Genomic DNA, 25,511 nt, shown 5'->3' on the forward strand with positions numbered 1-25,511 from the left:
TTTTTATCATTACCAAGGACCATTGTAGCCATGGAGACTTCAAAACCTCTTTGGGGATGAGCTTGGTGTAGCTTTTACAATATTGAAGGGGAGAAAACGTGTAACTGGACTGGGGTCTTTGCCCTTGGGCTGTAAAGCTTTACAAAACCACAACCTTTATCTTTCTCAAAAAGTGACAGCTTAGAAATATGCCCTCTGTTTTCATGGCTCATGATTAGATACAGAGCTTCTGAAAAAGTAGATGCCACAATAATGGTTGTGGAAGGCACTATCTACTGATAGAAAACACGGATTATAGTCCTACTCGCTCTGTGACCTCAGACAGGTCTTCTCCATCTGTCCTCAGTTTCCTCATGTGTTAAGTCAGACAATTGGTCTAAGTAAGCTAAGGGGCCCTCTGAATGAGTTTCTGCCACTAAACCCGGCCCCTCAAATTGGAGAAATAAAGTACCTACATGCAAGGTATGATGCTGTACCCTGGGGATACAAAAACAGAAGTGAATATCCTTTATCCTTGAGGAGCGCACAAGTCTAACCGTGGGGAACCACGTTACATGCCTACAGGTATACAAAATAAATACATGATGATTCGGGGAAATGAGGAGTTAGGAAAGATTCCTAGTTAGATTAGGAAAGGCTTCCCTTAGAAAATGGAATTAGGCCAGATCCTTGAAGGAAATCCTTCAACCAGGGAGTCTTAGAGGTTAGAAGTGAGGAGGAAGTGTTTGATTGAACTGAGAAGATGAAGCCAGAAGCTAAAGGAAAGGGAGGATGAACTTATTGTGGGTAGTTAAGATGGGGGGGGGGGGAGAAGACAAGTGGATGTACAACCTTTATTTGTGCAAAGGTAAGGTCTGACTTGATCTGCTAAACCGATGCATCCCATCTGCCAGCTAGATTCTCTTGCCCATTTTATTTAGGCTTCTTGAACTCCTTATTTTGCCCTTATCGTCTAATGCTCGTTTTGCAGGGGCCACCATCTTTCCCAAAACAAACTCCAAGAATGCTCAGCCAGAGCTAAAAGTGGCTAAGAGAGAAGGTGACTCTATAGCACACTGGCAAAAGGCTTGCTCTTTGGGAAATCTTTCTCCCCTGAATATGTTTCCTCACTCAAGCATTAGAAATGGGGTAGAGAACAGCTCTTACATGTGCAAATGTATCACAAGGTCTGATGTACCTGTGAACTGAAGGTATTAATAGCCTGAATTCGCGGACCAGAGGGGGAAAAAAATCAGGGTGTGGGAGTAGGAAGCAAAGGAGAGAGAGCAAAATGTAAAGAGGAGATGGCTGTATGCCGTGCTACCCTTAAGGACTGCCCTTCTTCATTGCTAGGCTTTGGTTAGGGCCACGTATTTTCCTTCATTTTGTTTGATAATGCAAGGATCAATTTCTGGGCAGTTTCTAGTTTGCTGCTTCTATCATGAGACAGCAGGTGCCGCCGAAGAGGTTCTTTGCTGCTGATTGTGAAGGAGAGATTGCTGCAGGAATGGAGACTTGGGGTGGAGGGGAAATGAAGATTTTGGTCACTTGGGAAGTTTTTTTTTAATCCTTATAATGAATACCACTGCTTAAATCTGTATTTTAGGACAAAGCTCTCATAGCCTTATCATCTGCCTTCCCTTCATAAGCCTTCATTACTGTCTCCCCTTCTAACCCAGCTAAAACATTTTATAAGATTCAGAGGGGATGAGTGAGTATGGTGTTTAGGTGGCACATTAACCACCCCCTCATTGGATGGTTTATTATTTTGATCTGTACTTGGCTGCCTCCAGTTCCAGGAAGGTACTTGTCCCAATCCCTAATGATCTAATTATATATAAAGGGCCTTGGGCAGCTTGCTATAACCTCCTCAGTATTAAGATCCTACAGGCAAGAGAGACTGTTGAGTGTCCAGTTACCTGTCTTTGCTTTGTTTTGGTCCGTTCTGTGTTTGTTTTCAGTACTATTATCACCGAACTCCCAGAAGGAGAGAGTTTGGTGTTGAAGCCAGAGAGTGAAGCTTTCTCTCTGTGTTTCTGTGCCCCTCTCTCTGCTCTTCTCCCCCAGTCCTGGTCATTATTTATATCTGAGTTTACATTAGTAGATGCACTCTGGAATGTTCAATTCCATATGAAGAACCATAGAAATGCAAAATACTTCTATAGTAATGAAGCTATTTTGTTTGCTTAAAGCAGATACACTATGCTAGGGCTGTGATAGGCAGATAATCATCTTTGTATGTTGTGCCTTTGAGAGAGGAAAAAAAAAGCAGAAAAAGCAGTCTATTGAAACAAACTCCTTGTTTTAAAGGATTGAGGGAACAGTCTCTATTTTTAGTGGTCTGTGTTTCTTTTGCATATGGAGATAGTCAAAGCTGTCAGTTCCCTTCCTTCCCAGCTTATCTTCAGTCACCTGAGCATTGATTTTATTAATGGAGGTTCAGGATTGGGAAGGAAAAAGAGGCAGCTGATAGTGAAAAATCCTGGGAATTGACTGGATGAAAGAAGATAAACTTCCCTTCCTACCCCCACTTTGTGATACATCACCCACTCTCTACCCACAATTAATCTTCCTAATGTACTGCTCAGATCATTGCATTCCTGCTCAAAAGCCTTCTCTGGCTTTGAGTTTTCATTGACCAATCAATAAAGTCCAGCTCAGCCTCACGTTCAGGGCTTATCTCAAATTTCACGTAACCTATACCCCAAAGAAACAATTCAGTGGTCCCCCAACACATCTTTCCCTTTTCTGACTCAGTGGTTTTGCTCATACTTGGAGAGCTTTTGTTCAGACTTCTGTTGGTGAAGCCTACCTGTTCTTCCAGCAGGGGCTTAGCTAACCATGCTACTCCTTGCAGGAAACCTTCCTTGTCTGTATACATAGCAAGCCCATTATTTAACCTTCTCTTATGTACATATCACATTCAACTCTTTAGAGCTGTATGTGTGTGTATTTAACCTCCTTCACTTGATTATAAGCCTTTTGAGGGCGGGAAACCATATCTTTGTATTTCCCTTAGTACAGTGTCTTGTACATATGAAATGCTCAATAAATGTTTGTAGGATAAATATATGAAAACCCCATGCCCCAAAACTTTGTAGAGAGATGAAACAAATGAAACAATGAACCACCCTGTGCCTCAGTTTCCTCAACTGTAGAATAAGTGAGTTGACCTAGATGATTTCTAACATTACTCATAGATCCAGAACTCTGTGGAACTCAGGCCTCAAGAAGTTGTGACTTACCTGTAGTTGTGCAGCTAACTGGGACTCAGAGCTCCTGACTCTCAGTCTAGTGTTCTTTCTACTCACTATACTCAGCCCATTTGCCCTTGAAGGGGTAAAAACTGTCATTCATGAGGAGTAGATTCCCTTTACCCCCTCCTGGATCACCTCATGAGTGTGTATACCTGTTGTCAGCTAGATACCATAATGGACAGAGTGCTGGACTTGGGTTGAAGAAGACCTGAGTTGTAATCCTATAGATACAAGTCACTTAACCTCCTTCAGCCTTAATTTATTTATCGGTAAAGTGGGAATAATAATGGCACCTAACTCCCAGCGTGGTGAGGATCAAGTGAAATAATACAGGATGTCCCAACAAGCTTAGTCTTGGTGTAGTTTTAAACCATTAAAGCTTAAACTATTAAGCTTAACTATTAGCTTAAACCATTTAAACTATTAAAGCTTAGAACTTTACTAAGACTGTGGGGACCTTCTGTCTAAGTAAATTGCTTTGCAAAAACTAAAGCACCATATAAATGCTATGATTAGTATTATTGTCTCAGGACCAGCCCAAGCTCAGCGGCTTCTCACCATATTTGGAACCGTGATTATTTTGTCCACAGCAGGTCTCAAAGACTCGCCTTCGAGGATCTGTAGTCCCATTGGTATTGGTACTTCCTCTATTAAAGGCAGATTGCCTCCCCTCTCTACTCTAATAGTCTTTTCTAGTCACTGCAGTCTATTAAAATTCACCACCCTGCAGTCAACAGTCATGACTGTGTTTGCATTCAACGAAGGCTGGTCCCCAGACACTTTCTACTGTGCCTCACTGCCTCTCTTAGCTAAGACTTGAGGCACACTCTTCTTTTGCCTTTCCACAAGTCCTGTGGATTGTATTTAATCACTGGCAATCACTAGGTTCTAGCCTTCTCAGTGCCCAGAATTCTATACTGCCTTGCAGAGAATACACATGCTAAATGAGTATTCCTGTCTGTATACACACACACACACACACGCACAAATGTACACATACAAATTTTTTTTAAAATTAGGAATTGAAAGGAAACTTAGAAGATACCTAGGTGATCCACAGCTTTCAATTTACAAATAAAACTAATATCTAGTGACATGCTCAATGTCACATAACTAATTAATACAGAGCCTGAAGTAGAATCTAGGTCTTCAGACTCCTAGGCCAGGGCTCTTTTTTTTCATATCAGAAAGACAGATGGATAAATAGAGAGATAGAAAGATAGATGTGAACATATAAATATATCTGTGCATGTAGTCCTTGGGCAGTTTTTAGAATTATACATCAATAGCTTTTTTTTTTTTATCATACTTATGTCAATGGCATATCTTATACCCAATGATATCTTTACCCAATCTGTGAGACCTTGGGCTATTTCCAGTGGGTCAAAAAGTATTGACTACTGAGCTAGGAGAAACCACCCACCCAATAGATTTTAAAGGGAGAGCCAACTGTCACTTTTACTCTTTCTTCCTCTCTCTGAAACATGTAGCATATCTGGAACTTAGCATTTGATGAGAGAGTGAGGCCTCAATCCTCCATACTCCCAGTGGAATTTCTCATCAATGGTAGAGTGCACGTATGGTGCCTAGGAAAATCTAGGCCTTGGACTTCTGGTTGCCTCTTTTGCTACGTGTGTTGTGTGTGTGTGTGTTGTGTGTGTGTGTGTGTTTCTCCTGTGTATGGGTGGCTGAACAGTGATTTTGAGATGCCCTTTGCAGCCTCAGAGGCAGCCTCATGAGTTCAAGAGTACCTGGGTCGATTAATCTGAATCAGCTGCAGCTATTGCAATTCTTAGGGTACAAGATGACTGCCAACATGAGAAAGAACCCAATCCCTAGATGGGCTTGCCTAAGAACCGTGGGTACTAGAGGAGTTGTTTGGAATGCACATTCAACATTCCTACTAAATGTCTCATGTTGTAATGTTTTACGTGCCACTCCCCCCAGGAGAATATAATAGGAGTGCTAGCTTTGTGTTATGCTTTAGGTCTCTGTCAATACACACCCATGAGTCTTGTCTTTTTAAGGCAGATAGGTAGTACCATAGATAGAACATTAGAGGATCTGAGTTCAAATCCAACCTACTAACTATGTCCCTGGGCAAGTCACTTAACCTCTGTCTCAATTTCTTCAGTTGTAAATGAGGGTAATAGTAGCACCTTCCTTGTAGAGATCAGCTGAGATATTATCTGAAAAGAAAAATAGGTTTAGTACACAGTACCTACATAGCAGTTACTATATAAATTGCATATTCCCTTCATTTACACTTTTGTGTCTTAAGCATTTTTTGGTGGAGGAAATGAATAACTGTTCCATACCTAATTTACATTGTATGTTTAATACCTTTCTACTTCCTTTTTGGGAGAGCCTAGAAATAAGGCAATTATTTGAGTTCCAAATTCTCTTCCTCCTTTCCTTCCCTCCCAAGAAGGTAAATAATTTGACATAGGTTATATGTGTGTAATCGTGTAAAATATATTTCCATATTAGTCATGTTGTGAAAGAAGACATAGACCAAAAGAAAAAAATGTGGTAGTTATTTTTCATTTGTCATAGGAGTTACAGAGAACTGTATAGTTGAGTAATGTATTTTTCCTAAAGTTTAAAATTCAGACTTTAAAATAACTGTTTATAATTGTTTCTGTCATACCTACCATATTTGGAAATGCATGAGGACTTTTAAATCTTTCATATACATAAAGAAAGGTTGGAGTAGGGGGGATAGAGAGTTGGACATGAAGTCAGGAAGACCTGTGTTCAAGTTCAGTCTCTGATATACACTCGGGACAAATCATGTAACTTCTTACAACCTGGGCATCTCCCTGAGACTATATGCAGTAGGACAGTGGCTAGTCTACCTTTATAGAGGGCATTTGCTCACTGAAAGTTCCTGCCCTACACCAGTGAAATCACAGGTGCGCCCTGGATTCAGGAGGACCTGAGTTCAAATGGGCCTTAGGCACATAACACCTACTTAGCTGTGTGACCCTGGGCAAGTCACTTAACCCCATTGCCTCACCAGAAAGAAAAAAAAAAAGAGAAAGAAATCACAGGTGCAGACCAAAACAGCCATGCCATCACATAAACACTGAGGCAAAAGGTGTTGCACTGTTAATGAACAAATCCTATCTGATATTTATAGTTAAATTGCTTATTTTGTGTCTTACAAGTCATCTTTCTTTGGAAGTGAATGAATTACAGAATGGCTTTTACCTGATCCTGTTTGAATCTCTGTGCATGTGTTTGTGCATGTGAGTGTGTGTGTGTGTGTGTGTGTATATGTGTATATATGTGTGTGTGTATCTATATGTGTGTGTGTATATATATATATATATATATATAATATATATATATATAGAAAAGACAGGTACAAAAGGAGAAGACATACAGAGAAAGACCCTATTTCCTCCTCCAATTTCTAAGAAGAATAGTAAAACTAAAATGAGTCGCGTTTCTGTTGTCAAAGCTAATTACTTTTAATCTAATATATTCAGCCTTCATTTTTCTTTCAAAATCCTATAGCTCTTTCCTTTGAAAATTCAGATAGTTATTTATTGGTCCTGTGCTGCCTCTGAACTCTATATGCTACTGTGGTTACTTGTCAATTTAGGTGAAACAGAACTAAAAGAAAAAAGAAAAAAAAGAGATCCTCCTGGTATCAGAGAGGCTTTCTTATAAAGTATGGCGAAGACTACCAAACTGAATGTCAGAGGACTGTGGAGAAAGCAACCCCAAAACTCTAAAAAATCCCCATAGCCTTCTAAACCAAATTCATTCATACAGATACAATTTGCATTTTTATCACTGTCTTTAAAAGACTGTCGCCCAAAATAATTATAGAATAATGGGATTTAGAATTTGAAAGGCGCCTTAGAGACCCTAGAGTCCACCCTTTCATTTTACAGATAAGGAAGTGCCTACTGTGTACCTGTCTGCTAGGTGCTAGGGATACAAATACCAAAAATGGAACAATGCCTACTTTCAACGAGCTTACTTTCTAATGAGGAAACAAGTACATATATGCAGAATAAATGTAGGGAGAATGGGGTTAAATATTAATGATTACAAGAAAACAGACTCAGAAAGGAAAAGTGACTTGCCCAGCATCACACAGCTAATAAATGTCACAAACTTGACTAAGTCGATCTAAGTTTCCTAGATCCAAGTCCCATGCTTTTTCTCCCCACACCGATTCTCAATAACTAAAACTTCTGTTTTCTGAAGAAGGCTTACATTTTGAATGCTGGTTATTTCCCCATGAAGCTCTGGATGGTTTTGCTTTTTTTTTTTGGAATATCATCCTCCTTTTTAACTTATAGAAATTGGATTTAGGGTTTTTATTTTTTTTTCCTTTTAGATTTATTCCATTTAGGTAAATCCTGAGGAGCAGCTTCAAATTGGCATTTTCATCATCCGTTGGTTTAGGTATTCTCCCTTCTGGCTGCCTTAAAGATAGCAACTGCTGTCTATAGAATTAGGTGAATGAGTTAGGATGAAAAGGGTTTGCTTCTGTGTTCAGCTTGAGTCTCCAAAGATGACAGAGAAAGTGTATAAAAATGGGACACGTCATTAGAAATATTTATAAGGGCCACAATTCCTGGCAATAAAACATTCAAGTGGTTAAAATTCTATAAGGGATTTTGTAGCTTGTTTGAGATCTTGGCCTGAAGACTCTCAGCGATTACAGATCTGACCTAAGTCAGGAATTTAGATTTTTCTCACATTCTGGCTAGGTACTTTGGTCCATTTATAAATAGCCTGGCTAGATTGTATGTGTACATAGATTAATATCTGGGCCAAAACACATTTTTTCATAGCTAATGCCCTAAACTTGAGCAATGTCTTAATCGAGAAAAGTTAGTGAATTCACCCTGTATTTCAGTGCCTGCTAAGTACTAGTACTGAACCATGGTGCTAGTGGGGAATAGAAAAGAGGTCATATAAAATACCAAGTAGATAAAGAGTGCAGATAGCTTAGCTCGACATTCAGTTGGATGGACGTTGGATTAGTCCTTCAGTAATAACAATAATAGCTTAGTGCTTTAAGTTTTACATAGGACTTTACATGTAGTATCTCATTTGATCCTCACAACTCTGAGAAATGAGTGCTATTATCTGAAGCAGAGGTTAAATATGCCTCTGCCTCAGTTTCCCATTTTGTAGATGATAAAACTGAAACTGACAGAGGTTAAGTAATTTGTCCTGGGTCCCATGGCTGGTAAGTGCCTGAGGTTAAGTGATTTGCCCAGAGTCACAAACTTAGGTCTTCTGATTCCAAGTCTATTCACTTCCCCAGACTTGGGCTTGGGGTGAAACCCTGCAGATGAATGAATGATAAACTGAGCTCAGAGTTGAATAATTGAGAATTGAGAATTGAGAAACTGGAGTGCTTTCAGTGATCACTAGCTACACCTTAACTCAAAAGCCTATCTCTCTAACACTAGTAATCTCTTAGCAATGCTATATAACTGTGAATCATAGAATACTGCAATCACCGAAGATTCAAAATTGTGGTAATGGATGTGGGCATGGTGGCTGTCAGTAGGCTCCAGCCCATTACCAATGGTGACTTGTGGGCAAGAAGTGACATTAAATACATCACTGAGGACTTTATGATCAGCAAAGGAGGTGGCCCGCTCATGTAAGGAGACTGAAGAGTAATATAAATAGCCAGAGTGCTGCCTTGCCATTCATAGGACATCAAAAGCCCTAGAGGAAGGCCACCTCCCTGTTGGATGAATCTACTCTAATGGATTTATGGAGGGTCAAAAGCCAGAATTGTACGGAATATAAATAAATATAAATAAAGACTTGGATGGTTTGTGACTTATGCTGGCAGAAGAGATTCCCAAGTCAGAGATAGCTAGACAGATGGATAGATAGGTAGATAGATAGATAGATAGATAGATAGATAGATAGATAGATAGATAGATAGATAGATAGATAGATAGAGCAAGCATTTAATAAATGCTATGTGCAAGCTACTGTACTAAGTGCTAGGGTTAATAAAAAAAAAAAGAAAAGAAAAGAAAGCCAGCTCTATTTTCAAGGAGCTTACAGTCTAACAGAGGAAGACCACACACACAGGGGAACTGGAAGGTGTTGGGGGAGGAAAAGAAGGTACCTGTACCATGGCCGAGCAACCAATGTGGAAGTGAAGCAACCTGGTGTGGCGATGGAACAGGCCAGACAGTGAGTTGGAAGTTGAGAGTCAGTAATTTGGTTGGGCCTTCTCATGAACAGGTAGTTCCAGACTCATCAGTCATTAAGATCTCAGATCCATGGAACTATGAGAGCCATCTCTGCAAGTTGACATGAAACGAAGGACAGGAGCCAAGTAAAAGTTGAGAAGCTATCTACAGTTGCTGAGAAAATTGTGACCAATGAAGGGGGATGTAGCTAATGAAGATATTAGATTGTAAATTTTTTGAGGGCAGGGCCTGTCCTTTGCCTCTTTTTGTATCCCCAGCCCTTAGCACAGCGCCTAGTGCACGGTAGGTACTTAATAAATGTTGGTTGATTGATTGATTGAGGACAGGTAGAGGCTTTGGTCTTCAGCCTTTTCCTTTTCAAAGAAGTACACACCTTATGCAAAATATTTTTGTTGGTCTTCAACAGAATATATCTTAGTTTCAAATGTTTGGTGGACTGCATCATATGAACTGACTTATTTTGGTGGGCAGAGGCTTCAACCCTGTGAAACATTCACTGAAAAAAAATGGGAGTGTGTGTGTGTGTGTGTGTATGTGTGTGTGTGTGTGTGTGTACACACTAGTAACCTCTCGGCAGATGTAGCTGTTGCTTTTGAACTCTTCCCTGTCCAGATCACTCCAAGTCTTGCCAGTTGATTCGCAGCGTAATAATGCTTCGAAATACTCCCAAACCACTGCTCCTTGAGTTCAGTCCAGGGGGTAGTAGATTTACATCAGGCATTATGAATTCATTCATTCTGTTGAGGTCTCCTTTATATGTATTTAATAGTTCCTTTAAGGCTGTGCAAAAAAATATTTGAGAAGACCATTTTCAGGGATACTTGATTTTCAGGAGACAATATGGAACTTACATTGTGCAAAAGAATATTGATTCATTATACATGTGTACCAGGAAAAATATATACATTAAATATGTGTTATATGTATATATAACATACAAATATAATCATATACTACATATGTGTGTATATGTGTATGTGTGTGTGTGTGTGTATATATATATATTGCTATTAGATTCTGGAAAAGAAATTATTTGTGTGTGTGTTTTTTAATTTATGTATTGAGTTCTCCCATTTGGAAAGTGGAGGTATTTAGGACATCAGACAGCCTCTGATTCCACTTATAAAGTGAATGGGGAAAACGATTGTCTCCATTTCTTTACTGTCGAGAAAGCACTGGCTGAGATTCCTGTGTTGATGTCTGTTCTGCCTTTTCAAAATGTCCTTGGGATGCGGAGATTGAGCTGTTGTCTAGAGTAACAACAGTCTTATACAAAATAATGTGACTTTAGATGCACGTTAAAATTTAATTTTTGCTTGACTTGGTGAAAATAATGAGGAGGGTGGGTTCAAATCCTGCTTGGGATACTTAACTAAGTTGTGTCATAATAAGTAAGTCACTTCACTTCTCCCCATAAGCAGCTTCCTCATCTGCAGAAGGGAGGTATTAGACTAGATGGCCTTGGAGGTCCTTTCTAACTCTGAATCTGTGATGTCATGACTCAGTGGCCTCCAAAGTCCCTTCTGAGCTATCTAAGCCAATGCTCCTATAATTAAGTAGGGTAGACTATTGGATTGGAGTCAGGATCTAAATTCAAATCCTGTCTCACACATCCTTACTAGCTTTGTGACCCTCTGACCAAGTCACTGAATTTCCCTCAGCTTCAGTTTCCTCATCTGTAAAATGGAGAAACAGGGTTGTTGTAAGGATCAAAGGAGATAACATGTAAATTGCTTTGTAAATCTTAAAGCTCTATATAAGTAGTGATTATTATTGTTAAGTAGGGGTGGGGTGGCCTTTTCATGTAATAATCCCTACAATTATATGTCTGTAGGGCGGAGCCCTGACTGAAGAGACCAATAATCCTTTCCTTGAGACTGACTTTTGGATTTGCACCTCTAGCTGCTGCTAATAGAACCAGCCTCTCTTTGCAGCTCTCTTCTCCCAACTCCCACCCCCTCCAGTAGAGCTAACCCTATGCTTATTTGATGCAAGCCAGGCCCATCTGTCAGATGCTATTATTTTTCCAGCATCCACTATTTGGTCACACTGTTTAAGGCTGGGATTCGGCTCCTAAGCCTCTTCTTTCTGAGCTTCCTGACACAAGAGGGACTTCCAAGAAGGTGCTGGGTAGCCACGTGGCAGTGGGATTGGGTGCTTGCCTCTCATTAAGCCTCAGACCAGTAACTGGTCCTGCATTCCCCATGCACAGTAAACCCTATTTAGGTCCAACATTTCCATTCCTCTAAGGCAACTGGCAGGATCAATAAAAACCCTTTTCTTTGTAATTTATTATTCACTTAAGCTCATGCTTTAGAAGGGCTCTCCTAGGAATGAGCTAGTCAATCTCTCTACAATGCTTCTCACTATTGGAAGAAAAAAAAAAGCACATTTGGGTCCAGAGGTAATGAAACTCAGGTTCTTGCTCTAAATTTAAAAGAAAAGGAAAGGGAGAGAAAGAAGGAAAAAAAAAACACCTCTCATTGCCATCCTTTCTGCTCCTTTGTCATGGAGAAATTAAGCAGTGATTGCAGTGAGCTAGGTTTTCATTTAATTTTATTTTCATGGTAAACAATATTGAAAACTTAACATCCTATTCGTTTCTCAGATCTTTCCATCCTTTGGTATTTGTTGCTTGTTGTTAATATGAGTTGCTGGCAGGCTACCCGACGTTAGGAGTCTTCTGCAAAGAACTGGGTCAGCCTGAGCAGGGTAGGCTAGACCAGACTGGATCCTGGTGTTTCCTGGAGAAAGAAGGAGGAAGAAATAAAAAGTTTGGTTTAAAAGAGTGGCTGATTTTGATAGATTTAGGAAGTTAAGAACTGGATATCTGGTTTTGACAGTCAAAAGGTTCATGATACTTGTCTATAAATGCTGTTGTACAGTTGTGCCCAGCTCTCCGTGACCCCATTTGGGGTTTTCTTGACAAAGATATTGGAGTGGTTTGCCATTTCCTTTTTCAGCTCATTTGACTGATGAAGAACTGAAGCAAATAGGGTGAAGTGACTTGCCCAGGGTCACGCAGCTAGTAAGTGTCTGAGGCTAAATTTGAACTCAGGTCTTCCTGATTCCAGCCAGAGGCTCTATCCGTTGCACCAACTAGCTGCCCTGTGTATGAATATTGTTGTTCAATAGTTTCAGTTGTATCTAACTCTTTGTAATCCCTTTTGAGATTTTCTTGGTGAAGATATTGGAGTAGTTTTCCATTTCCTTCTCCAACTCATTTTAATGATGAAGAACTGAAGCAAACAGGGTGAAATGACTTGCCCATGGTCACACAGTTAGTGTCTGAGGCCAGATTTGAACTCAGGTTTTCCTAACTCCAGGCCTGGTGCTGTATCTACTGTGGCACCTCGCTGCCCTATATGTGAATAGGGTCATAGATTCAGAATTAGAAGAGACTTTAAAGGCAGTGCTTGAGCTACATATTAGAGGAACAGAGGGATTCTACAAGGAGGGAGTTCATTCCTAGCCTGGGGGATGGCCAGAACAAAGGCACAGAAATGAAAGTGTGCTAAGTGAGGAACGGAGAAAAGGCCAGTTTGGGGGACCAGTGTTGTGTGTGGGAGGGGGAATGACATTCAACGAGGCTGGGAAAACATGTTGGAGTCAGCACAAAAAGTCACCCAACTATGGCATGGAAGAAGCCTAGACAGTTGCTTAGGCTGGAAGTAAAATGACATTGACAAGGGCCAGTCACATCTAGGAAGATAATGTTTGAACTCTGGTCTTTGTGACTCTGAGTCCAGCAGTCTACTCCATTATGACATACTGCCTCTGCAATGTTGGATTGGTCTAGATGCAGATAAACACTCAGGATGGGAACTTGCCAGTAATTTATAGTCTGAAGAGAGTTGCCTGCAGAGCAATACCTAGGGGTGAAACTACTTACCCAAGGTCACAGAGCCAGGAGGTGTCAGAGGCAGGATAATGGATGGCCCTTGTAGTTATCTGAGGCAAATCTCCTTGACGTCTGAGCCCTAACTGTTGAAAGTGCCTCATCTGCTTAATTACAGCCTTGTCGAACCTCAATATCCCATGCAGAGATGCCTTTTTGAAACCCAAGCACTTACCGGTCTCCCTTGCTTTAGGGAGCATTGGAAGAAGGCAAATCATATCTCAGACAGCTTCTGAGTGAGTTGCAGGGAGGGGCAGAGCACAGGGGCAAGATAGGGAAGGTGGGCAGCTTGCCACCTCTTCTGCAACAGGAGGACTTCTTATCTTGTTTTCAGTGAATTCATTGTTCATCAGTCATACCTACATTCAGATGTAACTACAGAAACATAATCCAAAGCCAAATGTGAACATTTTTTTGGAGTATTTAAGCTTCTGCTCCTCCTCCACCAGTGGATAAAATTGAGAACTGGGTGTTTGGGCAAAGGTGCTTTAAAGTAAAGCTATTATACCAGAAGTCCCCAACCTCTCTGTGAATGTTGAGAGTGAAATTTAACAAAAGGGTAAGTTGAGGCAATTCTCCAAGCAAGGTATCATTTGAGGGCATTTGAGCTAATAAGGATGGGTGGGTCAATAGCCCTGCCTTGGCCAAAGACCCCAAACTGAGGGTGCAATACATTTTATAAGCATAGAACAAAGGACATAACAAAAATTATGTAATTGGCCAGTGTTGCAGAAGCAAGAGATTATGATTGGTTAAAGAAAGCAGACATAGCCCCCTTCATGTGGACACTTAAGGAGCACTAATTGTTTTATGAGCCCCAGCTGCCTCTACTAATCTTGGCTAGAAAAGCAAAAGCTGTGTCAGTCAAGTTCTCCCTGGTCTGGTCTCCCCCTTGCAGCCCAGGTCACCCCTAACTTTGATGAAGGAAAAACAAGGACAAGAGACCAGTCCCCCGGTGAGGGCCTCGCTCAAGCCGGTCCCTGTTTACAGGGTAAACAGAAAGAAGTGAAGTCTCACTTGGGAGGGGTCCAGGCAAGCTGGTTAACAAACAGATGTTTCAGGGGCTGGGAGTGATCACATTACTGATTGTGCCCTTCAGAAGTGGGGACTGACAACAATGAGGAAAAAGATGGATCATATTAGATAATTAGCATAATATTCATTTTCCTCAAAGAACTAAAAGTGTTCCTCCAAAACCCAGAGTCATTTGTTTGGGAAGGGAATGTCTGGGACAGGGGAAGGCATCAAACAGATGTCCTTGCCAGCTGGAAGCCCAACGGAAATCTTTACAAAATTTGGAGAGGGCTTGGAGATCTGCCATGTATGATTTCAAGGCCTTCTAGAAGCTACTAAGCTACCGCATCCCCTACCCTCATTAGAATGTATTCTCCTATAGGGCAGGGACTGTTGCATTTTTGTATTTATATGGTACTTAGCACACAGTAACCTCTTAAGAAATACTCCTTCATTCATACTTTTTTTGGGTGCCTCCTTGACACAAGCCTATCATACATGCAATAAATGAGCCACTTTCATATATTCAGAGAATGAATGACCTGTTATTGGGCTACCCATCCAAGCCAGAATCAGGCTTAGTACAGTACATATGTCTCACTCTACAAAGCTGGTGGGAAGTCAGCCTGTGACAGGCAGAAACAAAACCATATTGAATTGTGCTGCAGAAAGATATCAGAGGCTGAGAACTGAGCACCAAAGAGCTTTCTGTTTGGGGTTGCCTCTGGCTTGTGGAAGAGTGATGTATCGTCCTTGTGCTACTTTGCCATCTGATTAAATCCTTGGAAAGATGCCCCAGATTCCTCCCCCAATTCTGTTCCCATAGAATTAGGGAGATTGGTGAATTCTGCCTCATATCATCTATTTGTCTCGCATTGGAGGAGCTGAACATATATTTTACTTTCTTTCTTAAGACACCTCTTCAAGCTACAGAGAAGACAGGGATTTTAAGAGAGAAAGACAAAGTGGTGGGAAGGGAAGAGAATAAGTATATATATATGTATATATATATATATACACACACATACACACACACATACATATACTATACATACATACATACTATACTGTATATACTATACATAGACATATACTATACTATACATATATTATATATACATATACTATACATATACATACATATGCTATACAGATACTATACAGATACTATATATACTATACTATACATATACATACATATACTATACACATGCATACACATACTACATATACTATACTATACATATATTATATACACCTATACTATACACATACATACATATACTATACACATGCATACACATACTACATACACTATACATATATACATATGTATACTATACATATACATACATATACTATACACATGCATACACATACTACATATACTATACTATACATATATTATATACACATATACTATACACATACATACGTATACTATATACATGCATACACATACTACATATACTATACATATATACATATGTATACTATACATATACATACATATACTATACACATGCATACACATACTACATATACTGTACTATACATATACTATAAATACATTTGTATTTATAGTATATCATATGCTGCGTGCCAGACACTGTGCTGAGCACTTGGCAAATATTATCTGATCCTCACAAAAACCCTGAGAGGTGGACACTGTTATTATACTCATTTTACAACTGAGGAAACTGAGGCAAACAGTCATTTGATAAAGAAACTGAGGCCACCAAGGGAAGATAATTCAACTCAGGTCTTGCTAAGGATCATGAGCTTAGCAAACAAGGGAGACCAAATATTTCGATCCCTTCTTTTAGACCTCTAACTAGCAAATTACTTGCCCCCAGTGTGTGCAGCCACTAGTCTTCTGCTGTCTTCCCAAACCTAAACCAAAAACGGTTCTGTCTTCACTGATCCTCCTGCAAGGCTGCCACCAACTAGCTGTGTAATTCACCTGCTTAGGGCTGTAGTTTTGTCCTCCATGAAAAGAAGTGCTTATCAATCCTCTCTAAATTTCACTGTCCTGGAGTCAAAGTCCAAGCCAGCACCCTCATTCTCTCTCTGGAGAAGACCATGAAGATGGGGGCTGGTCCTAGCTTTCATACTGGAAAGGAAAGAGAACAGCCTTTGGAGGCCAAGGACATGGGTTCAAATTCTGGTTCTTTCACTTAATATCTATGTGACCTTGGGAGAAGTCATATGTGACCTTGGGAGTCATTTATTTTTCTCTTGGACTGTTTCCTCCCGTGTAAAACAGGCTCAGACTAAATGTCCTCTAAGGTCCTTTCCGGTTCTAAATTTATAATCCTATAGGGCAAATATAGAGTCTCCCCCTCTACCCCCAAATAAAAAAGACAGGGAAATACACTTTGAAGTACTTTGGAAAAATAATCCTTGCAAGTCACCCCAGTGTGAAAGATGATTCGTATCCCAGTGAGGAAGTACACGGTTTTTATTTTATTTTCCTCTCCTAAAATGCAAAGTGGAAGAACTTTTGATGTCTCAGGAGGGAAAACCTTGAGGAAAATATTAGGGAGGAGGATGTGTATTGTGCTAAGTTCAGCATTCTTCACTGAGGACTCTTCCCTTCTTCAAAGACACAGACATGTTCCCTTCCCTTTCAATGACCTACTATAAGCTTTTAGTCTCCGTTTAATTATCATTCAGTCCATCACCAAGCATATATTAAGCACTTTGTATTAGGCATTATGCCAGACACTGGGAGCACCAAGACAAAAATGAAACAATACCAGCCCTCAAGGAGTTTATATTTTATCCAGGGAGACGTGTGTATATCCCCACCACTCCCCCCCACCCCTGTGTGTGTGTGTATAAATATTATGTATATGTAATACATGTGTGTGTGTATATAAATATGTATATATGTGTGTATATATATGTGTGTATGCGTATATATGTGTGTATATCAGTATGTGTGTATATATGTGTATAAATATGCATGTATGTAAGTGTATACATGTGTTACATAAACATGTATGTATGTTTAAATATGTGTGTATGAATATGTGCATATGGGTATATGTGTGTATATATACATGTCTATAAATATGCATGTATGTGTATAAATATCTCAGTGTATATAAATATGTATATACACACATATGTATACATGTGCATATATTATATACATGTTGACGTGTATGTGTATGATATGTGCATGCATATACGCACACATGTTATACATACATACATACATACATATACACATACATACACACACACAATCACACTGACACTTAGAATGCCCGAAGGGAGAGGAATCCTAGCGTTCTTGTAGTAGCTTTGCCCTCTGAAGGCCATTCTCCATGGCACTTCCTGTGGCTGCAGAAGGGAAGGCCCCAGACCCCTCTAACTCCCAAGGGACCCTTTTTTTCCATCACTTTCAGTTCCACAAAGGGCATCCAGACTTGTCTTTCAAATGTTCTAAGTAGGTAGCAGCTGGCTTTCAGGCTATTTCCAGCTTGTGTTCAGTGGTTTGGACCCACCAACAGAATAACGTGAGGGACTTGATTTGCTCAGCCTATCACCTTTTATTCTTTTTAAAACAAAAACAAAAATGTCCCACTGTGACTTATGGTCTTTCTGGAGGTTATCACGGTTGTTTCTGTTTCTGCTTGGCCCATACTGTGTGGGTGGCCAAGGTAAAGGCAAGACAGAAATGTGACAGTCACTGTATCTTGACTGTCAAACAGGGAGGCCCAGATTAAGTGGAGCCAGGGGAACACCTCCCACAAGGCCTGGCCTTTGGAGATTCTCAATTGCTTACTTCAGTTTTTCAACCAAATGCATCATTGTTCGTGTATGTAAAGGGTAGGAGAAAGGAGAGAGAGGGGGAGCCAGCCACACAGCTGTGATTAAAGAGCCAGGTGTCCTGGGTGCATCCATCAATCAACAAGTCTTTACTGAGTGCTGACCTTCTGCAGTGTGCCATGGGGGAGGTGGAGGCAGAAGCCTCCAGGTTGACGGCAAACTCCATGGCAGGTTTTTATTTCCTAGCAGCGAGAGGTAAGGTTCTCACACTGGCTAAAACCTGGTCTTCTCTGGGTTCAAACCATCAGAGTTCCAGTTCTGGGCTCCAGATCAGAACATTGGACTTAGAGGCAGGAAGACCCAGGTTCAAATCCCACCCCAGCTGCTGATTAACTATGTGATCTCATGCACGTCATTTACCACCCCGGCGGCCTCAGTTTCCTTATTCATAAAATGAAGCCTGGTTGGCCCTCCTGGGTCCTTCCAGCTCTAAATCTGTGATCCTATGATAAGGCATGGGTTCAAAACTCACTTCTGATACTTATTAGTTATATTGAAAATACCCATAGTATCTAGGTCACAGGGTTTCTGTGAGGCTTAAATGAAATAACATGTATTATTGCTCTTTCAATGTCATTTGAGAGGCAGTGGGTAGTGGTGGATTAAGGGCTGGCCTTGGTGTCAGGAAGGCTTGGGTTCAAGCTCTGCTTTATACACCTGAATGTTTACCCTGGACATTTAAGTCACGGAACCTCTCAGAGCCCCAGGCACCTCCCTAGGACTGTAAGCTACAGAGGGGCTGCTGCTCTGCATGGGAGAGGGAGCTTTCACACCCAGAGTTCTTCACACCCACAATTGCAGGCCCAGACCAGAAGAGAAAAGCAAAGTCACTTGTTATCATTGTTATTATTACTAGAGGATTTGAGACCTGTAAAGGACCTTGGATATATCCCCATTTTGAAAAAAAAAAATAGATAATGAAACTGAGGCCCAGAAGGGTGGAAAGTGACCTGTTCAAGATTCCACAGCCAGGTAATAGAACTGGGATTCCTCACTTTGTCTCCTGACCTTTAATCTAGGCCTCTTTCCACCACACCATGCACACTTTTCAAAAGGGTAACTCCTCTCACCAAACAAGACTCAACTGGCAGATGCTGCGTGGTGCATTACCACCTCCCCTAACTTAGGTCTTCAAAAAGAGAGTCTGGGGCCTCTTGGCAACGGGACCCCAAGGGATGTGTGATCCATCAGTCCCAGGGTGAGAAGATAGATTGTATCCCACCCTCTTCATGATTGCCAACTGGGGCCGACCCCAACCCAACTACTGGTACCACCTTTACCCCTCAGGGCATGTGTCTTTTATAACCAACAGGAAGGGCAAAATTCCTCTCACCATCCTACCCTTTGTTCCCCAGATCACCTCAGGATCTCACCCCAGGTTCTAAATGTTGTGCCCTACCAGGCAGCAGCTGGGAAGTAAGACACTATAGGCTTGTAGATTTAGAGCTAGAAGAGAGCTTAGAGGCAATCAAGGCCTCATTTCTTATAATGTATATAATTCCTATTTTGTAATAGTATATCTATATTAATATGTAGTAGTATATGTAAATAAGTATTTGTAAATGTATAAATAAGTAAATATACACACTGGGGTATGTTTTCAAAATATTTTTACTGATAAAGGCACGATTAAAAAAACACCAAGATTTAGATAGCATTGCCTTAGACCACCTCCAGAACCCTCACTCCTTTAAAAAAAATAAATTTGCCCAGGGAGAGTTCAGACACTCCTTCAGGCGTGGCTAATCAGCCGGGGACAAACTCCAGATGGCCATGTGGGCATAATAACATATCTATCTATATCCAGCCACCAGGTCCAAGGCTGTATGTTTATAAAATACAACACACAAAGAATAAGACGTAGCTTCCATTTCTGGCTGTTACTGCTAACTGCCCAAGTGATTCAGAGACAATCATCTCAATCTTTCTGTCTGCAAAGTGGACCCAATAATAAATGGCTTTTTTCCCCCCTGAAACGTTCAGAGAATTTGTTTTCAGAAAGTTCTGGAACTCCTCCCAGATGGGGGCTGTGTAAGCTATGCACTCAGCCATTCATATTCTTAGCTCTGTAGATCACTTTTCCAAAGTGAATACATGGGGCAGCTAGGTGGTACAGTGAATAGAGCTCTGACATTGGAGTCAGGAGGACCTGAGTTCAAATCCAGCCTCAGACACTTAACGCTTACTAGTTGTGGGACCCTGGGCACTTATCCCCAATCGTCACTTAACCCCAATTGCCTCACTAAAAAGGGGGGAAAAAAGTGAATGCACCTATCCAGTGGACAGCTCAACCCTAGTTCTTCCTGATTCCAGCTCCTTCCTTTTCCAAATAAGGAAACTGAGAATCAAAGGGATTCAGTGACTTACCCAAAGTCCCACAATTAGTAAATGGCAAAGCCAGACTTTGAACCCAGGTCCTCATTCTTTAAATCCAATGCTTTTTCCACTATTATATGTGTCCACACTTATGTATAGGTGTCTATATGTTTATCTGTGTATACACATATATGTACATTTGTGCTTTTATGTATATGTATGTATATCTGTGTATACATATAGATGTAAGCGTATGTGCACTTATTGCCCCCCCCATTAGAATGTAAATTAAATCCATAGATCAGGGATTGTTTCATTCTTTGTCTTTGTATCAGTCAGACACATTATCAGCCAACCACTAGAGGATTCTTTTCTTTTTTTTTTTTGGTGGGAGTGGATTTATATATAATACAAGGATTTTAATAAACAGGTAGAAAAGCAATGTCTTCTCATAGCTGGCTTGCACCTTTACCAGATTTCCTTTTAAGCCCTTGAAAGCATTCAGGTTTCTATTGTGACCCTTTCCCCAATTATCTTCTTCCCCTTCCTAGCTTATGCAAATCAAAATCCCTCAGAAGGTGGTGAATGCCCTGCATGTGTCAGCAGAAGGGAAGCCTTCAGAGAAACCCTTAGTTTCATGCAGGATCTGCCTGATTAGGCCCGGGGAGTCAGGGCTAAAGCAGGAAATGTAGCCTCTTCCCCTGAATAGCGGCTGCATCTTTTGAGTCCTTCCTGCCAATGGAGACCTTGATTGAGTTCCCCTCTGTCAGCTGAATTTTTTTTTTATATATGAGGGTATTACTGGAAGTACCCTGTAATCATTCAAATTTATCAAGGAATTTAAAAATACAGAAGCAGAGCCAAGCCTGTCAAGTTCCATTTCCTACTATGTCACTTAGCTGTTGGAACTGTTAGGAGTATTAATAAGTTTCCGCATTAAAATGTATGGGAGGATCTCTACTCCAGGAAAATGCAAGAGCTAAGAGCTAGGATGGCTATATAGCAGTTCTGATCATGTGTAAAAAGTCGGGGCAGGAAAAGCACGTTCATGTACTTTGTAAAACCAAAGAAAGTCTCTAGGGATAATAACAGATAATGTTTATGTAGCACTTTAAGGTTCACATGGCATTTCACATCTATATTCAGATTTGATCCTCACAAAAATCCTATGAGATAGAAGCTATTACTATCCCTCCATGAGATAGATGCTATTATTTGCCCCCATGAAGAAACTGAGGCTGATTGATATTAAGTGAGACAGACAGCTAGATCAGAGTCCAGATTATGAACTCGGGTTTTCTTGACTCCACGCCCAGCAGTCTATGTAACGCACCACCCAGCCAACTTCTAGTTCAGAGGTCTTGGACTAAGGATGCAGACAGTCAAGTCCCATCCTTTGGGTGTGCTTTTCCTCTCCTAAGAGATTCACTAAATTCAATTAAGTCAGGGTGGGAGAATCCTCAATCTTCTCTCGTCCCCCTCCCCCCCTTTCTAGAAATGGAGTAATTGGGAGCAACTATTTGTTGTTGTTAGTCCAATGGACCAATGACATCACCCTCGTGACTTGCCAGTGAGTTGGATATGAGTGCAGCTAAGCCATGCGAAGTCGTCAGCTAGAGTCATCAAAGTCCAGTGGCAAGGCAAAGGTCAAGATGGCCCAGGATGCACTGGGTGACCTTGTCCTTCCTAAATGAAGGTCTTTCCCAGGTCTCAATTGAAAACCTAAGAGTAGAGTGCCTTTTTTTCTTTTTTCTTTTTTACTGTGTGCAAGGCTTCAGAGATGCTGGCTCCCTCTAAAGGTACCTGCTCTTTGGGTGATGCTACCTAGCATCCTGGCACATGGGAGCTGGACAGTGCCTTAGCAGCCCTCCCCTTCAGCGGCTTTACTGTACTGAGGAGGAAATTGAGGCCCCATACAGCTTGTTTTCTGTTTAGGCAGGTTTCCATGGAGTTAATGTTAGCGCATCTATCTTAATATTTTCCCTTTTAGATTCTCTTTCCCCTTAAAAATGCCCATCCTGCTTTAGTCTTTGGTTCCTGCTGTTTCCCTCACCCAGTGAGCACTAGCTCCTGTCAGTCAGAAGGAACCTCATTCTGCAATATCTTTCCAACCCTGTCTCTGTCTAAGATGAGGATCAAAATATTAGAGCTAGAAGTGATCTTTCAAATCATTTAGCCCTGGAATCAGGGCATCTAGGTTGCACAGTGGATATAGTGTTGGCCCTAGAGTCAGGAAGACCTGAGTTCAAATCTGGCCTCAGACACTTAGTAGCTGTGTGACCCTGGGCAAGTCACTTCACCTTGTTTGCCTCAGTTTCCTCATGTGTAAAATGAACTGGAGAAGGAAATGGAAAATCACTCCAGTATCTTTGCTGAGAAAATCCTAAATGGGGTCACAGAGAGTCAGATGTGACTTAAAGATGTCTAAACAACAACAAAAGTCCTAGGAATGTAGATTTCAATCTGGAAGGTATCTTAGAGGCCATCTAAGTCCAATTCCTTCATTTTACAGATGAGGAACCCTAGAGATTCAGTGATTTGTTCAGGGTCAAACAACTAGTAAGTGGCAGAGCCAGAATTTGAACCCAGCTCCACCTTCTAAGTCTAGTGCTTTTTCCACTATTCTGCACACACACACACACACACACACACACACACACACAATCTGGAACAAATTATTCCAATGTCCATGAAGGCAGCTGATGCAGGCACTGTGGAACACTTAGAGCTTGGTCAGATATCAAAGACGCCAAGGTTGTCCACTGCATCCTGGGCCAGTCATCTTGACTTTTGTCTTGCCACTGGACTTTGATGACTCTGGAAGAGAGAGAGGCTGACAACTTTGTGCAATTCTGCCTCATTTAAATTCAATTCAAGGCAAGATGTCGTCACCTCGTGATGTCACTGGTCCTCTTTGAAAATGAGAAACAAACATTACACACATGCACATACATATACACACGTGCACTTACACATACAAATGTGTATATACACATGTGTGCATGTGTATAGATTCACACGTCTATACACATGTGTATGCATGCATGCACACACACATATAAAACATGAATGATTAGGTAATACAGAGTCAGATGACTGGTAAAGGTCAGAGTAAGGATTTGAACTCAATTTTTCCTGATACCACAATCGCCGATCTATGCAACAAGCCACCTAAACAACAATTAGTTCAGAAATCCTGGCCTAAGGATGTGGATAGTAAAGTCCTATCCTGTGCTTTTTCTCTCTTAAGAGATTCATTAAAGTCAATTAAGTCAGAATGAGAGACTATGTGTATATATACGTGCATGTATATGTACACACATATATGTGCATATTTTTGAGAAGACAGCTATGTGTGTATATACACATAAATACATGTATATGTGTTTATATACATATTCACATATATGTATTCATACATGTCTCCCCCATTAAAATGTAAGCTCCTTAGATTTGGGATTGTTTCATTCTTCATATTTATATCAATCCACAAGCATTTATTTATTTGTCTGTTTGTTTGTTTATTGCTATGTACCATGCACAGTGCTAAATACATAGGATACAAAAAGAAAAGAAAAATAGTCTGCCCACTAAGAGCTTATATTCGAACAGAAGAGGCAACATATAACAATCAGAACATACAAGAGAAATGCAGGGTGGATGGGAGATAACCTCAATGTGGATGGCCCTAGCAGCTAGGGGAAGAGCTGATATTTGAGCTGAGTCTTAAAGGAAACCAGAGATTCTAAGATTTAGAGATTGGGAAGGAAAAGACATCTAGGCAAGGGACAGCCAGTGCAAAGAAAGGAAGGTGGGAATTAGAGCAACATGTATGACCTGTGGGCCACTACAGCTGCTATATCATAGCGTTTGTGAAGGGGAGTGTAATGTGAGAAGATCGGAAAGGTAGGAGGGGGCCAAGGCATGAGGTTTTAAATGCCAAACAAAGGGTTTTATATTTGATCCAGGAAGTCAAAGGGAGTCACTGGAATTTATTGACTAGGGAATGACATTGTCATACCTCTGTTTTAGAAAAGTTACCTTGGCAGATGTGTGTAGGATGGGTTGGAGTGGAGAGAGACTTGAGTCTAAGCAATAGGTGATGAGGACCTGAACCAAGATGGTGGCTGTGTGAGTACAGAGAAAGGGTCATATGTAGAAAAAAAAATTACAGGGTGTGCAACTGATTGTATATGTGGAGTGAGCAAGAGAGAAGAGTTGAGGAGGACACAGGGATTGCCAAACCTAGGTGACTGCCTGGAAGGATGATGGTACCCTAAACAGTTATAGGTGCAGTAGATGGAAGGCTTGGCAGGCAACGAGAGAGGGAAGATGATGAGTTCTCTTTGGGATGTGTTGAGTTTTAGATCCCTATGGGATATCCAATTTGAAATGTCTGAAAAGCAGCTGATGTTGCAGAACTATGTAGCTCAGGAGAGAAGCTAGAGCTGGGTATACAGATTTGGGAATCGTCTGCACAGAGATGATACTTGAAGCCATGAGAGCTGATGAGAGCACCAAGAAAGTATAGAGAGAAAAGGAAGAGAGCTTAGGACAGAAGCCTTGGGGGGTACCCACCGTTAGTGGGTGTGACATGGATCAAGTTTCAGCAAAAGAGATTGAGAAGAAGCAGTCAGATACACGGGGAAAATAAAAGAGTAGTTACAAGAGCAGCCAACCAACACCACTACTAACAAACAGAAAACAACAGAGGAGAGAGTATCCAAGAGGAACAGGTGATCCAGTGTCAGATCCTGAAGTCAGGTCAAAAAGAATGAAAAGCAAGAAGCCTTTCGATTTGGCAATTAAGAGATCGCTGGCAATTTGGGGGATCATTTCTAATGAATGATGAAGTCAGAAGCCAGATCACAGAGTGAGGAGAAAGGAAGTGGAGGCACCAGTTGTAGACCCCTATCTCTAGGAGTTAAGCTGAGAAGGAGAGGAGACAGAGGGTGATAGTAGGATCTCAAGAAGGTGGGTTTTTGTTCTTGTTTT

Source organism: Phascolarctos cinereus, unplaced genomic scaffold, assembly GCF_003287225.1.
Source record: "Phascolarctos cinereus isolate Bilbo 61053 unplaced genomic scaffold, phaCin_HiC Scaffold_4;HRSCAF=312, whole genome shotgun sequence".
Classification (NCBI taxonomy): domain Eukaryota; kingdom Metazoa; phylum Chordata; class Mammalia; order Diprotodontia; family Phascolarctidae; genus Phascolarctos; species Phascolarctos cinereus.